At 39.2% G+C, this 14,116-nt stretch overlaps 1 long non-coding RNA gene across 1 annotated transcript; it reads right to left on the bottom strand.

Moving 5' to 3' along the window:
* Positions 1–316: 316 nt before the first annotated feature.
* Positions 317–1,659, bottom strand: LOC130409823 (uncharacterized). Its single transcript, XR_008904905.1, has 3 exons — positions 1,633–1,659; positions 1,393–1,541; positions 317–753 (listed from the first exon to the last, which is right to left on the bottom strand). It is a non-coding gene; the product is annotated as an uncharacterized LOC130409823 (long non-coding RNA).
* Positions 1,660–14,116: the final 12,457 nt, after the last annotated feature.

Raw genomic sequence — 14,116 nt, 5'->3', positions numbered from 1 at the left:
TAAACTAAATGTGTTTAGATGGATATTCAGTGCTTATACCAGATCGGTTCTGCATTACACTGTGTGTTATTCCCGACACATTTCAGTTTATTATTTAAACAAAAAACACATTCACATAACACAGCCTGTTCTCTTTCACCCCAGTGTGCTTTTCTTTTTCCCCATCATTCTCTCTCTCTCTCTCTCTCTCTCTCTCTCTCTCTCTTCCTCTCTCCTTGTGTCTTTTCTTGCTTGCCGCAGTTCAAAGTTTAGTATTTCAAAGCAGCTTCCTTTTGAAGGAGAGGGAATCTGTGAATTATGCATTGGCTGTTTAGAGCGAGCTAAACTAGACTGGCTCCAACCAGGGAGAAACGGAGTCTTCAGAAATCAGATGGCTAATGTAAAGAACCTGTCTCTCGCCCTCTCTTGCATCTTCAGAGATTAACTAGACTTGGGGTTGTGGCATCCTCCTCTCATCGCTTACTTTTCTTGGCAGTTCTGGAGTTGAGGATGCGCTTTTGTCGCATATCTCATCCAGACATGTACTGCACGGCATGCATGCATTTAAATATAGCGCGTCCACGTACACGCGCATGCAGCTTTAAAAGAGTATGCGTGCATGCATGGATCTGTATGTTTGATAGTGGGGTGTTAATTATTTTTTCTTTACAGTTGGTGGAGGATACAGAGGGATGTGGAACAACAGGTCTGTCGGATGAGGTGTTTGGAAGACGGGATTGTTTGTTGGCACCTCCATCTGGTAATATGACGATACTGCAGCCAACAAATACAAAAAGTCACAAAAGTGATTTCTTTTCAAAATGCATAACTAGATAAAGTCACACATCACGTTGATTCAGTTTAATAACCAGCAGAAAAACACAATCTTCAAAGAGAGCACAATCCCGCCAATAGCCTCTCTCCAGCTGGGTTATGTCTTTATCATTAATAAGCAGACTTCAAAAGGACCTAAATGAAAGCATGGGGGTTGGTGAACGTGGCACATTAATTATTCTCCGTTACCAAATGGCTCCATGGGTGTAATGGTCTCTTTTCCCGACATGATGACTGGGGGAGATTTTCTGCAGCGAGAGGATCATACGTATTACGGTAATGTGTGATATCTATGGGAAAGATCAGCCAGAAACCCGCTGAAGCCCACCAGGGGGGCTTTCCCAGCTCTCTTTTCCCACTTCCATCTCCCACTATCTGCCCGAATTTCTTTTCGAGTGCACGCTTCATTATTCACCCTTATTATTAATCGGAGGCTTTTCTTACCGCGTCGGTTCGGGTGAGAGAGAAAGGCGGCGATCGATAATTTGCCATAAAAAAATCGTTTCAGTTCTAAATTGTTGCTCAGATCAGTCATCGCTTCTTCACCGCAAAGCGAAGACACGGATGCTAATTACTCACCTGCGGTGGCAAATCGATGACGAAAAGGGGGGAAAAATGGGGCCGGGCTCCTTTTTGGGCTCATCTTCTCTAGTCGGTCTCACTTTGTTTGAGGTTTCGATTCATTGAATTTCAGGGCTGTGAATGTGTGTTGTCATACTGGAGATACACTGGGAATAGAAAGATTATAAAGCGACTGCTCTGAGAAACCAAGTGACAGTCACACAATCCAAACTGTTGGTTGTTAAAGGAGCAATTTACCCGGAAATGATAAGTTTGTCATCCCCCGTGTTGTTTCAACCTTGTATTATTTCCTTTTGTCTGTGAAACACAAAATGAGATGTTAGGCAAAACATCCAGGCTTTTGTTTTACACACAAAGTGACCGGTGATTTGAACTGCCAAGCTCCAAAAGCAAAAGAAAAATCACATGAAATTCCGCCCAAAAATGTAATCGTTTACTCGCCCTCGTTTCATTTCAAACCCGTATGACTTTATTTCTTCTGCAGGACACAAAAGACGATATTTTGAAGAATGTTTGAAACCAAGCAACATCGGCCCCCATTGACATCCCCATTCTATGGACACAAACCAGTGAGACGTTTCTCAAAATTCTTTTGTTTGCCAAGAAGACATTTTGAGAATTGTTGGTTTTGTGTCCATGCAGAAGTGAATGGGTGCAACCCTTGTTTGTTTACCAATGTTCTTCAAAATATCATCTTCTGTTTTCCACCACAGGTTTTCAATCGCACAAGGGTGAATAAATGATGACAGAAGTGTAATTTTGGGAGGAACCCATCCATTTAAAGGTCCAATGCGTCATTTTTTGGAGGGACAATTAACAGAAATGCAATATAATAAACATAACTGTAGGTGTGTAAATACCTTGCATAATGAAGAGTTATGTCTTTGGCCAGAATGAGCTATCTCTACCTTCATACACCATGGGTCCCCTTACACAGAATTCACCATGTGTTTCTACAGAAGCCTTAAACGGACAAACTGCTCTACGGAGTGTCGTTCATAAATACATTATCTCCTTCGGGAAAGAAGCGAAAATATGTCAACATCATTGTTCTGTGTCAGCCACCACAGTGCTTCAAAAGGGAAGGAGTGGAGTGAGCCGTTGGTTGCAATTCGCAGCATCACAACTAGATGCCGCTAAATTTAAGTTTTGTTCAATCATAATTTGCAGCTTGTTTAAATGTGCTTTTATTCCTGTGATGTGACATCAGTGTCACAAAATGTCCTCGGTTTTCATTGCCACATGACCGATCTCAATACAGTCATTTGAAAGGTATGGTAGAGGGTAAGATTATAAGTGCATGTGTAAATAATGACAAAATTGGGGGTAAACTGTCTCTTTAAGTATAATTTAGCTGTGGAGCAATTAAACCAATCCTGCTATCCCCATGACACATCCTGCAGTTTGTTTCTCTTTAACTATGATATCTCTTCCTTGGCTTCTTTTGTTTTCATTTTAGATTGTCACAATTACAAATGTCATGTCTTTTTTTGAATTCCATGAAGTCTAAAATGTTCAGTGTTTGCTCTGCTTTGCTTTATGAACTCAAACAGTATGAGTCAGTAACATATTATTATTTGGAGTTCTAATTTAATACAAATGGTCCAATTAATTATTGGTTTAATTCAGTTGAAACCAGTTTGACAGAACCTATCACACTGGTTGAATCGCTCGCGGGCATGCATGTCAAAGGCACAATAAAAGTAGTGCGCAAATGTATTCCAGCGATATCAAACGTGTCGCAGGGAAAACTAAAAATTTAAAGTAATAAATTGACTTGCCCGACTCTGTGGTATATGTCAACAAGAAATGTGAAATGCTCCCAAATTAAAATCTTGACAGAACCTTCTCACAGCAATTAGTCACATAGCCAAACTCAATAAATGACAGGCAAATTGTGTAAAATGGACAAGGTCACTGATAATTCTAGTTAAAACCTTGTACCTTCCCAGAGTTCTCTCTGATTACGTCATCTTCTCGACACTTGTCGTTTCAGGTCCATCAGGCCGCTACGGAGCGGCTGCTGTTTAACAGTCAAATGGCCATGCAGGTCTGCTGGGCACAAAGGTCAGGGTTATCGAATATCTCACTCTCTGCCCTTCCCTCACGCCTCTGCGCAGCCAACAAGATGGAAACATTAAGGAAAATTTCAGCGCTCTGACAGGCAAGGGTCACCTCACCCGAGAGCGAATGCCAATTTTTCCATTTAGAGAAACCCTCCATGCCTTCATCTGCTTGTGTTGGAGTGTTTGGTTGGGTGGGTGGAACACGCTGGTAATGGGTGTTGCTTGAATATTTTTATGAATTCCTACGTCGGCCCGCTCCGTGCATCAGCATACGCCGTCGTAGCTATAAATCATTACAGCGTGATTTAAAGAGGAAAGTCGATTAATTTTACGGGTTTTACACAAGGCGGTAAATACGTCAATCATTCTGTCAGGCTTGGCGCGACGTTGCGTTCCTGTGGCATTTTCGTTTCCTCTAATTAACCTTTCACCTCCATTCCCCGTTTTAAACGCTGTAAATACCTCAGTACGGTTCAATAAAATCAGAACCGTGTTCATAGACTAGCTTTCATTTGTTGCTTTTCTGTAGATGAATGAGAATCTAATCATGCGTTTTTCTTGTAAAGAGAGCAAAGCGAGGTGTTTGGATCCGGAGATTGTTTTATTCAAATTCAGATCTCGTGAAGTGAGAGATAGATATGAGGATGGCCTTAAAAGAGCGCCTGCTAATGAGAACGCTTTCGGTTAGGTGGCTCTCGTTTTTAGCACTTCACCATAGTGTTTATTTCACTCTTGAGTGTCAATTAAACCAAACGAATAAAACTTCTGAAAAGCAGTCGTTCTCCACTGTAGATAATAGCTGATAAGGAACTTTTTCACAATGACTGTCCTTATCTGTGTTGTATGACACTAGGAGCTTTTTTTAAGCTACTGTAAGTGTGAGGTTCATTGGGCATCCGGCTTTTTGTTTGATTTGAGTTATTGGTCGTTTATAAGTGTCGTGCCGTAACTTAGATTTGTCTGGATATGTGTTCTCACAGATGTGAGGAGCCAACCTAGTTTTCTTCATGTTAAGATGTCTTATCGTACCTGTCACATTGATGGGTGTCCTGACCCAGACATGACTTCTTTCTAGATCTCTACACAGCCTGCAAACCCCAGATGATGTTCAAGAGCTGAGCACCAACCCAGGACCAGTGGCGTCTGCATACATTTAATAGGGCCTATTGGGGGTATCCTGCATACCCTGAGATGTACAAATGGAAAAGGTCCAAAACACAACTTGTTTGATGGTGTTTTCACACCTAGTTCGTTTGAGCCCTCCAAACGCGTGTAGATGCGAACAGTCCAAGTGATCTCAGAGCTCCCTAAAAGGTCACAGAAGCGAACCACTCAGATCTCCTCTGGAAGTGGTCTGAGTACGGTTATTTTGTGGGTCCGTTTGTGGTTTGATTTCTTCGAAACAAGTCCCGAAACATGAAGCGTTATCACTAACAGATGAATTAGAGCAGTTGGAAAGAAATAAAAGCAAACGGTATGAAATGAATGATATTTGATATTTACTGTCTTTGTCACACATCAAGTCTATTTATGTATATTATATTTTATGTACACTTCAATAATGGTGATGTTAAAATATATATGTTTTGTTGGTCTATCTGATTTGTGAGTTTGGGAATATCACCCACTAGTTTCCTTTTTAACATTAGTTTGCTACATTCATTAATATGACCTACTGAAAACCACATTATCAACATAATCTGGATTAATATCAACACTGACCCATTCTTTTAATATTATTATATTGTAAAATTATCTTATGTCATATGAGCTCACCAGTTTTCAGTAATTAACAATCAATATACACTCACCTAAAGGATTATTAGGAACACCTGTTCAATTTCTCAATAATGCAATTATGGTGGTGGTGTAATGGTGTGAGGGATGTTTTCTTGGCACACTTTAGGCCCCTTAGTGCCAATTGGGCATCGTTTAAATGCCTACCTGAGCATTGTTTCTGACCATGTCCATCCCTTTATGACCACCATGTACCCATCCTCTGATGACTACTTCCAGCAGGATAATGCACCATGTCACAAAGCTCCAATCATTTCAAATTGGTTCGATCCCAGCAGCCACCACCAGTGTATCCTTGAGCAAGACACTTTACTCCACGTTGCTCCAGGGGGATCGTCCCTGAAATATGTGCACTGTAAGTCGCTTTGGATAAAAGCGTCTGCCAAACGCCTAAAATGTAAATGTAAATGTAAATTGGTTTCTTGAACATGACAATGAGTTCACTGTACTAAAATGGCCCCCACAGTCACCAGATCTCAACCCAATAGAGCATCTTTGGGATGTGGTGGAACGGGAGCTTCGTGCATCCCACAAATCTCCATCAACTGCAAGATGCTATCCTATCAATATGGGCCAACATTTCTAAAGAATGCTTTCAGCACCTTGTTGAATCAATGCCACGTAGAATTAAGGCGGTTCTGAAGGCCAAAGGGGCTCAAACACAGTATTAGTATGGTGTTCCTAATAATCCTTCAGGTGAGTGTATATAAATGCTGTTAATTCGTGATACTTTATTATTACATGATACTAATTATTATAATATAATCCCCTGCTGTACAGAAAACTGGAGTCTGAGTTCTTATGAAGATATGGTGTGAACAAAGAAGGGTCTGAGATCACTAGTGCTCAAGAGGACCAAAATAAGAACTGGGTTCTCTTATGAGTCCATTATACTGTGAACACCAAAGGGACTGAGGTCATTATCGGCTAGTTTTCTTTCTGGTTCACTTCAAGTGAATTAAGTTTGGTTCTTTTAAAATGAACTATATTTACACCCTGAAATAGAAATGGGGCAAGAATTCGTAGATGGTTGGACCTTTCTGTGGACTTTTCATTGGGTGGAAGTCAACTTCCAGTCTGTGTTTGGTAATATAACAATTTATTTTATATTTAATTTACATTAATATCGATTCATATGGACGTTTTATTTTATTTTAATTGTATTGTTTTGTATTCAATTAAAAGTACTCAACAATTATTGATTCTTTGCAGAGGTCTACTGGAGGTCACGTTTGGGCCACATTGTTTGTTTATGTTTTTGCCTCTGAAACCATCTGTAAAGTTTATAGATTACAGACAAAATTTAATTTAATGATGACTTTTCGTTTAAATAAATTATACATTTCTGTGTGCACAATTAAACTAAATACAAAAGCTTATACAAAAGGTTTATCAAACAATTTATATAACAATCGGGGTGTACCCTCATGTCATTCCAAACCCGTATGACCTTCTTCTGCCAAACACAAAAGAAGATATTTTGAAAAACGTCAGTAACCAAACCAACTTCCATTGACTTCCCTTTTTTTACCACCATCTTTTATGTTTTACAGAAGAAAGAGTCAGTTTTTTAAACTGCATTTTTCAGAACTTTCCCTTAAATAATAAACACGACACATCAGAATCCCCAAATAAAGCCATTAATAAGTGTGACTAGTAACTATTCTGATTCGTTTGGCCTAGTATGGATTTGCTAGGCTTTAGACGCTAATAATGTGGAAGCCTCGAATAATCTTCTTACATTTTCCCAATGCACCGAAAAGTCTTTTTTCCAGACTTCAGCCTAAAGGAAACCTTGTTGAAGGGTCATCAAACTTCCCAAAGCCTTCATCCATTTTCATCCCCCTCTAGTTCACAGAAACACATCATGGGCACTTACTTTAACAACCTGTGTTGCTAACCGCTGGCCCGTACTTGATAGAGGTGACAAAATAGAGAGAGGTCAGGAAAAAAGGAAGAGAAAATAAGAGTAAAGGAAAGGACTTGTGGCAGAAAATTATTTGGGCATTCACCTCCGGGCTCGTCCGCGCCCCCCTCATTTCTACATTTCCTATTCCACATCCACCGGCCTCTCGAGCACGCAAAAGAGCCTCAGAATCATAAGTTAACAGTTGCCATGGCGCTGAGAAAAAGGTTTAGGTCTTTTCCTACGGGCACAATGATAATTCTCAGAGCGAAAATGGATGAATTGCTTGTCCGGCTGCTCTTTGGATATATTGGACGCATGATAAATCCCCAGCATAGTGGTATAAGCTGTATGGATTGCTGTGACATCTGAGGGGCTGTTCATTGTGGATTTGTGGCCGGCACACAGGGAGTGGAAAGAACCAGACTTCTCCGTTGCGAGAAGTGGATTTGCGACACCTCAGAAGCAGGCGTTGAACTTCACGAGCCTTTGTCGCCAGAATAATCCCTCTCGCTTAATGCATGCGAGTTCCTCGGCTGGTGTGTTGGGAAGTTTTTAAAAGCAAATTTGGGTGTCCACAACATCTATGAGAGAGACGAGAAATCACAAAGGTGCAGAAATAAGTGTGGCTTTATTTGATAAGCACAAGAAGAGACGAGCGGCCATCTTGGCAGCTTCTAGTCATGCAAGTAGGCCACCTTTAATGCTCTTTAAAATATCTTCTGTGTTCAACAGAAATACGTCATTAAGGTTTGAAATGACATGAGGGTGAGTAAATTATGAAAGAATTTTCATTTCTATCCCTTTAAGCCTTCGCTCGTGCCGAACCTTATGTAAGCTAACACTGACTGACAGAACTTTAAAAGATAATGAAAAGTCAAACAGTGATTTCTGCCACGTGCCGGTGGAGTCATGTCACAAAAAATACGTATAAACATTTACAACAGAAGCAATTAGGATGTGCAGAAAGCGTAGTCGCTTTCTTTAAATGTGAAGCAGACAGCTAATGTCTCTCCGCTTGCCCTCGGCTCCTCACATTAGCCATCTCCACAGATCAGCCGGAACTAGCTACTCATTCTCGTTCTCCAGCTAAACGAAGCTCTCTAACAATGTTTTCTGTTTATAAACGTCATTATCACAGCAGGTAGATGTATTTTACAGGCCAATTATTTTAGCGACGACAGAAAGGATGCAATCCTAAGGTTGAACAGACATCAATTTAAAGTATAAAAAGGCAGTAAATAAAAATACAAAGTAGGCGTGAGTAAGAGGGTTGTGGCTATGGAGGAGAGAGAATACTCTGGTTTTGACTGAAACAAATTTTGCCAGCTTTTGAATGGGGAAATGGAGGAATATTTCAATGCCTTTCAAAAGTGAAAAACCAATACACGGAACGTTTCGCATGTAATGTTCTTTTGCTTTTGCAGATACAAATTGGTAGGATTATGACCTTGACCATGTTTCTATGAATAATTTGTGTCTCAAACTTTTGGAAGAATTGAAAAACCGCAGAAATGTTGAAGCCCTGAAACTCCTCACGAAACTAGTTTTATTTATTGAAAGAGAATGTCTTGACAAGGCTTACAATGAAAGTAATCACAGATATTCAATGAATGAAAACTATTTACCAAGAGCGTGGCCGGGTAGTTCATGACAGAGATGATGTGTAAATACTAAGCCTTTCATTGAACATTTTTGCACATTTTTCATTTGGTAAATTTTTATTTTAAAAGCCGAGTTATGCTCAGCCAGGTTGCACATTTCGCTTTAATGTGAAAGTCCATACAAACTGAGTTGAACTTGAATGCAAACTCCACTGAAGTGTTCAATCGATTGTAAGCACACTTGGAGTTGAACTTACATGTAGTGATATGCATCAGTTAAAACAACACTTTACATGTGACCCTTTTAAAATGCACAGAGAGCTCTTGCAACCGTGTTTATGCATATTTGTGGATAAAACCAATTCAGCATCGTAAGCAAAAGGCGGTACGATTTCCGGGATGTTTCCAGCAAGCATCCTCAGCAAGGTCGGAGAAATTTTACTGTTTGCAAAAAATAATGATGATAAATTCCAAATAAAAGCCAAGAATAGAACGAAGTACATTTCTGAAAAACAGTGTGAGATGTGCTTTCATTTCCGGGTACTTAGTGGTCTACATTTCAGGGCATTGGCTGTCTGCGTCTGTAACAAAATAACATTTTGAGAAATGTCTCTGTGCTTTCTTGTCCATACAATGCAAGTCAGTGTGTCATTTGGTTAACGTTCTTTAAACTATCTTCTACAAAGTCATTCAGGTTCAAAATGACATGAGGGTGAATAAATGATGAAAGAATGAATGAACCATCCCTTTAAACCAGCGGTTGCCAGATGATCTGTTAAGTCACATTTATATCACTCTTTGATGTGTCGGAGATCTGACAGACGTTTGCGTCATTTTATTATTCGCAGCAGAACATCAACAGGAAGTTCACTCATGTGTTGTCGTCATCATTGTTTACATTCAATGAAGCCGGTGTGGTTACACTGACACTCTTTTGTTTGTCTCTAGATTAGAACAGGTGCGTGTCCCGGAGTAACAACTCGTTCAAAGTTTGCAATAAAGAATTAAATGCGAGAAATTCTCTTTGATTGACTTGTTTGGGACGGAGAGGTCGGGGACTATGTGCGGAATGTACAATAAGCTGCTTCAGCCCGGTTGCTGTGGTAACTGGAGTGCACCGGCGTGTGAATGTGTGCTGCGCGACTTACCGCGGAAGAGCAGGAGACCTTTAGAGAGGTGGGCGGGCTGATGTCAGTGACTACTGACAGTGCACATGCTAAATTATACCTGGATCTGTCTGTGCAGCATACCAATATGTGATATTTTTATAACCCCAATTCCCAGAATAAGCGAGCGAGCGAGCTCTTCTCTCAGCTGCCACCCAACCCGCTTCGACGTTAATGAATTGCGGCGTAGCGCTATTGAAAGGGAAACATACGCACACAAACATGAAGTTGATAAACGTCTCTTAAAGCCTTGAACGTTGACAGCTGTTTTATATGGAATCTTCGGATTTGTCGAACATTTCACTCGTGTTTTGACTCGCATATATGCGCTTGTTAAAAAAAAGGGACAATAGGCCCTTTTCACATGACGTCACGCATCTTCCGTAATGCCGCGAAGCAGTGTATCGTTACTTCCGCTAGCGCCTCAGAATAGAGTTTACCAGGTCCCTTACACAGCTGACACAAATACTAGATGATGTACAACATCTTGCAGACAAATTTTCATGATCAAAGCTAGATAAAGGATACATATTTTTCGTTGAACAGTACCTGTTTGATTATGAGGGTAAGTGTTTTCTTTTCTTTTTGTGTTAGCGAAGGTGCTAGGATAAGTACTTGAATACGTGTTCTGTCAGATTATTTTATTCCAGCGCGAAGAAAAAACGGAAGTTCTTCATTTTCTTCTTGTTTGTTGCAAGACGTATGTTATGAAACACTGCTTTCCGAAAAGGTGGAAGTTAAGTTACGTCATTGTGAAAAGGGCATATTTGAATTCAACATATTTCTCTCCGTCACGGGCTGTGAATAATTAAAAGCAAAAATTAGACTCATAAAGCTACTACTCCCAACAGTCTTCACTTCAGACTCATTCACACTGCCTTTTATCTACAATGCCTCCTATTCCAGCAAAACAAAGACTCAGACATCATAGATCTAGATAGTGGACACAACAGGGAATGATTTCCTCATAGGCTTAATGGAATATTTTCAAAGAGAATCAAAGATAAATGTCTTTTATATGAAGTGAGTAAGAACTTATAGAGTGGCTCTGACTCTTTGGCTCAGTGCTTATGTATTATCTAAATCAGAGCAGAAACTTACTTTTTATTCTAACTTTTTGATAAATATTTGAAAAAAGGAATTTTCCTTTCTAGTTTATGACCAGCGTAAACCAAAAACTAGTTTTCTTTAAAATGGAATTACGTTCTTTCTCAATAAACAGTTAAATGGAGTTTAATGTAAGTAATAAGACTTGGTGAGTCTTCAATATCTCATTGACACGCTGTTTGAAAATGACCTGAAAGTTTTCATTAAAACGTCTCTGTAAAAACACATTGAGTTAACCGAATTAGGCTATAGGAGGTGTTGTTTAATCATACTTTTTTATTTGTTTGAACGTAATTGTTAAAGTAACACATTATTTTTCATTGACATAACGCCTGAAAATCCTTTTCAAAGAAGTCCTGCACATAACTTTACATCTAATTTTAATGTGTGTATTTTTATCTGCAAGTAAGCCAATGGAAGATATGCTTGACCATCTCAGTTTATAGACCACTTCGCAAGATGTAAACACTGGTCCAGCACCTCTGGTTTCAGTTTTTATTTATTTAATATGATTTCTTAAATCTTACATATATAATAAAATATTAAATGTATTTGTTTTACATTTTGATTTTGGATATAAATGTGAGATTAGTTGTATTTTGTTTAAACGTTTGTGTCGTGTTGAAGACCGAACAAGTTCTTCCGGACCAGCGTTGTTTACGTCTTCCGAAGTGGTCTATAATCATAGCCAGTGTTGGGTGTTACTAGTTACTAAGTAATTAGTTATTGTAATTTAATTACTTTTCCCTTAAAAAGTAAAGTAAGGGATAACTCTTATTTTTTCTGAAATGTAATTACAGTTACTTCTGATGTAATTGAACTAAATACTGTGTAATGTATGCAATAGTGGATTGACATTGAAATTCAAAGTCTAACTTTAAAATGCATGCATTAATATATCTTTCTCACATTTGTAATACTTTAGCCAGTTAATAGGAATACTTTATGTAGTTTTATATAATTTATAATGAATTAAGTCGTTTTGTGTCAAACCTTGAATCACTTAACAAATCAAGGTTGATATAGGATATAGAAAGGAATTAGTAATACGTAATTAAAATCTTTTTGGAGAGAGTCATTTGAACAGTAATCTAATTACACTATTGAATATGTCATTAGTAACTAGTAATTAATTTCTTGTTGGGAGTAACTCTACTGATTTTGGGCAGCTATTCCATTACATTATTACAATCGCCCCAACCAATCACAACTGGGGATTTGGGTTTGTACTTAAATGCCCAGCCAATTATTCGTTTTCGGGCACAAACTTCTTTTAAATCTCCTTAAGATCTAAAACTTTAACAAACTACAGCATCATACTGTGATGAGTTGCTATTCAAAGGCGAGCTTGAATTGGTTAATGTCCATTTGCTGAATTTATTCAGATATTTGACATTTTTCCAGTGAATGATGAAAGTTTGGCATCTGTCTTATTATAAACACGTCTGGTGCAAAAACCTGTTTGCAAATATTTTATACTTCTGTGTCACTTTGTTGCATCAGCCTTTTACAGTGTTACATAGACATTGGGTGCGATCCTCTGTTTTCCCCTCAACATCTTTGATCTGCAAGCATACGAAAGCCAAAGAAGCCTGCCAGTGAATTCTCCAGTCACGTACGATATATGAATAGAGACTCTCAAACCAGTGCGTCAAAAAATGTTTCTTTTGATCTTCACACGCTGGTGATGGAAGGACTCAGAGATACAGAGATCTCAGCAGACATAAATGACCATCCAACTATAAAGGGTCCCTGTCAAGCTCACCGCTGTCATCGAAGGTCACGGGCAATAACAATCAAGTCTATTTCATTATTCTGTCTAACCAAAAAAAGAGATGACGAACTAAAGTGAGGGAGAAAGAAAAAGAGTGAGATGCATGTAAAAAGCCCCCCCCCATCCAAACCTCAGCCACCACCACCTTTTCTGCACTCTCATTTATTTCAATTTGTCAAGCTTTGCTCCCCCCTCCACAGGAGAAGCGGGCGGCAGTGTGGAAAGATGTGGAGAGAAATTGGTATCTCCGTTCGTGGCGTAATGAAACATTTAGATGCGAGTGGAGCTATGCCTCCGCATTAGCACCGGCGATGAAGGGAGATGGCTGGCGGCACACAGCCCACTCCACCTAATACCTCTCTAATCCAGGTCAAAGTGGGACACTTCTTCTCCTTAATCAGTATTGGCACCTTCTTTTGGAGGATGTATTTATTGTATGAAAGGTCCAGCTGTGGTGCCGACGGCACGATCGTCTCTTTCTCCGGCAGGGAATGGAAAAATAAATCATGGCTTTGCATTTGTATAGGGCTGAAGATCAAGGACAGGTGCTGAGATTGAAAATCCCATCGGTATTTTAGAGCTATCATGTTTCAAAGTGGACTGGAGGTATAAAATGTTGGTGAGGAAACGATTGAGTAGATACCTATTGAACGTTAAGACGTCATTTGTTATGATTGTTTTCTCCCTCTATGCATTTCTTTTGCTAGTCAGCATAGTTCAAAGTTTCTAGTTATGCTGAGTTTTAGCCCGAAATGGAATTGAAAAGTGTTTTTTCTCGGTTGTGTAGTGTACAGTGGCCATCTAAAGTATTCATTCTTCATTCCGAACAGATTAACCTTTTGTGAGGATCTACATTTATTTTCTGTGTAAAGAAACATTAACAATGTGTTAGATAAAAAGTGAATAGGAGTTTATAAAGACAACAACCTTTTTCTAAACCTAAATAGTTGGCAACAATTTCACTTTGGGTCCGAAAAAATAAACTATAGTGATAAAAACTCATTAGAAAGATTAAAATATAAACAATTCTGGAAACTATCCTTAGCAAAAAAGCAGATAAACACTGTGGACTTTTAGAGTTTTTTGCTTAATCTTTTTTCCTATAAAATGTCTGGGCCCTTGTTGTAACCTTCTGGAGGCCCCCTGGGGGTCCCCGTATCCCAGTTTGAAAACCCCTGCTTTAACCAACCTGATCTCACTGGAATTCGTAACTTTTTTCCAGGTGGCTAATTTCATTGAATTTGTACGATGTGAATTCCTAAACAAAAGATGAAAAAAAGCAATACTGAAGCCACTCCCCT

The sequence above is a fragment of the Triplophysa dalaica genome, chromosome 20 (assembly GCF_015846415.1).
Source record: "Triplophysa dalaica isolate WHDGS20190420 chromosome 20, ASM1584641v1, whole genome shotgun sequence".
NCBI classification, from domain to species: Eukaryota; Metazoa; Chordata; class Actinopteri; order Cypriniformes; family Nemacheilidae; genus Triplophysa; species Triplophysa dalaica.
The sequence above is the reverse complement of the archived record's forward strand: the minus strand, read 5'-3'. Positions and strand labels throughout refer to the sequence as shown.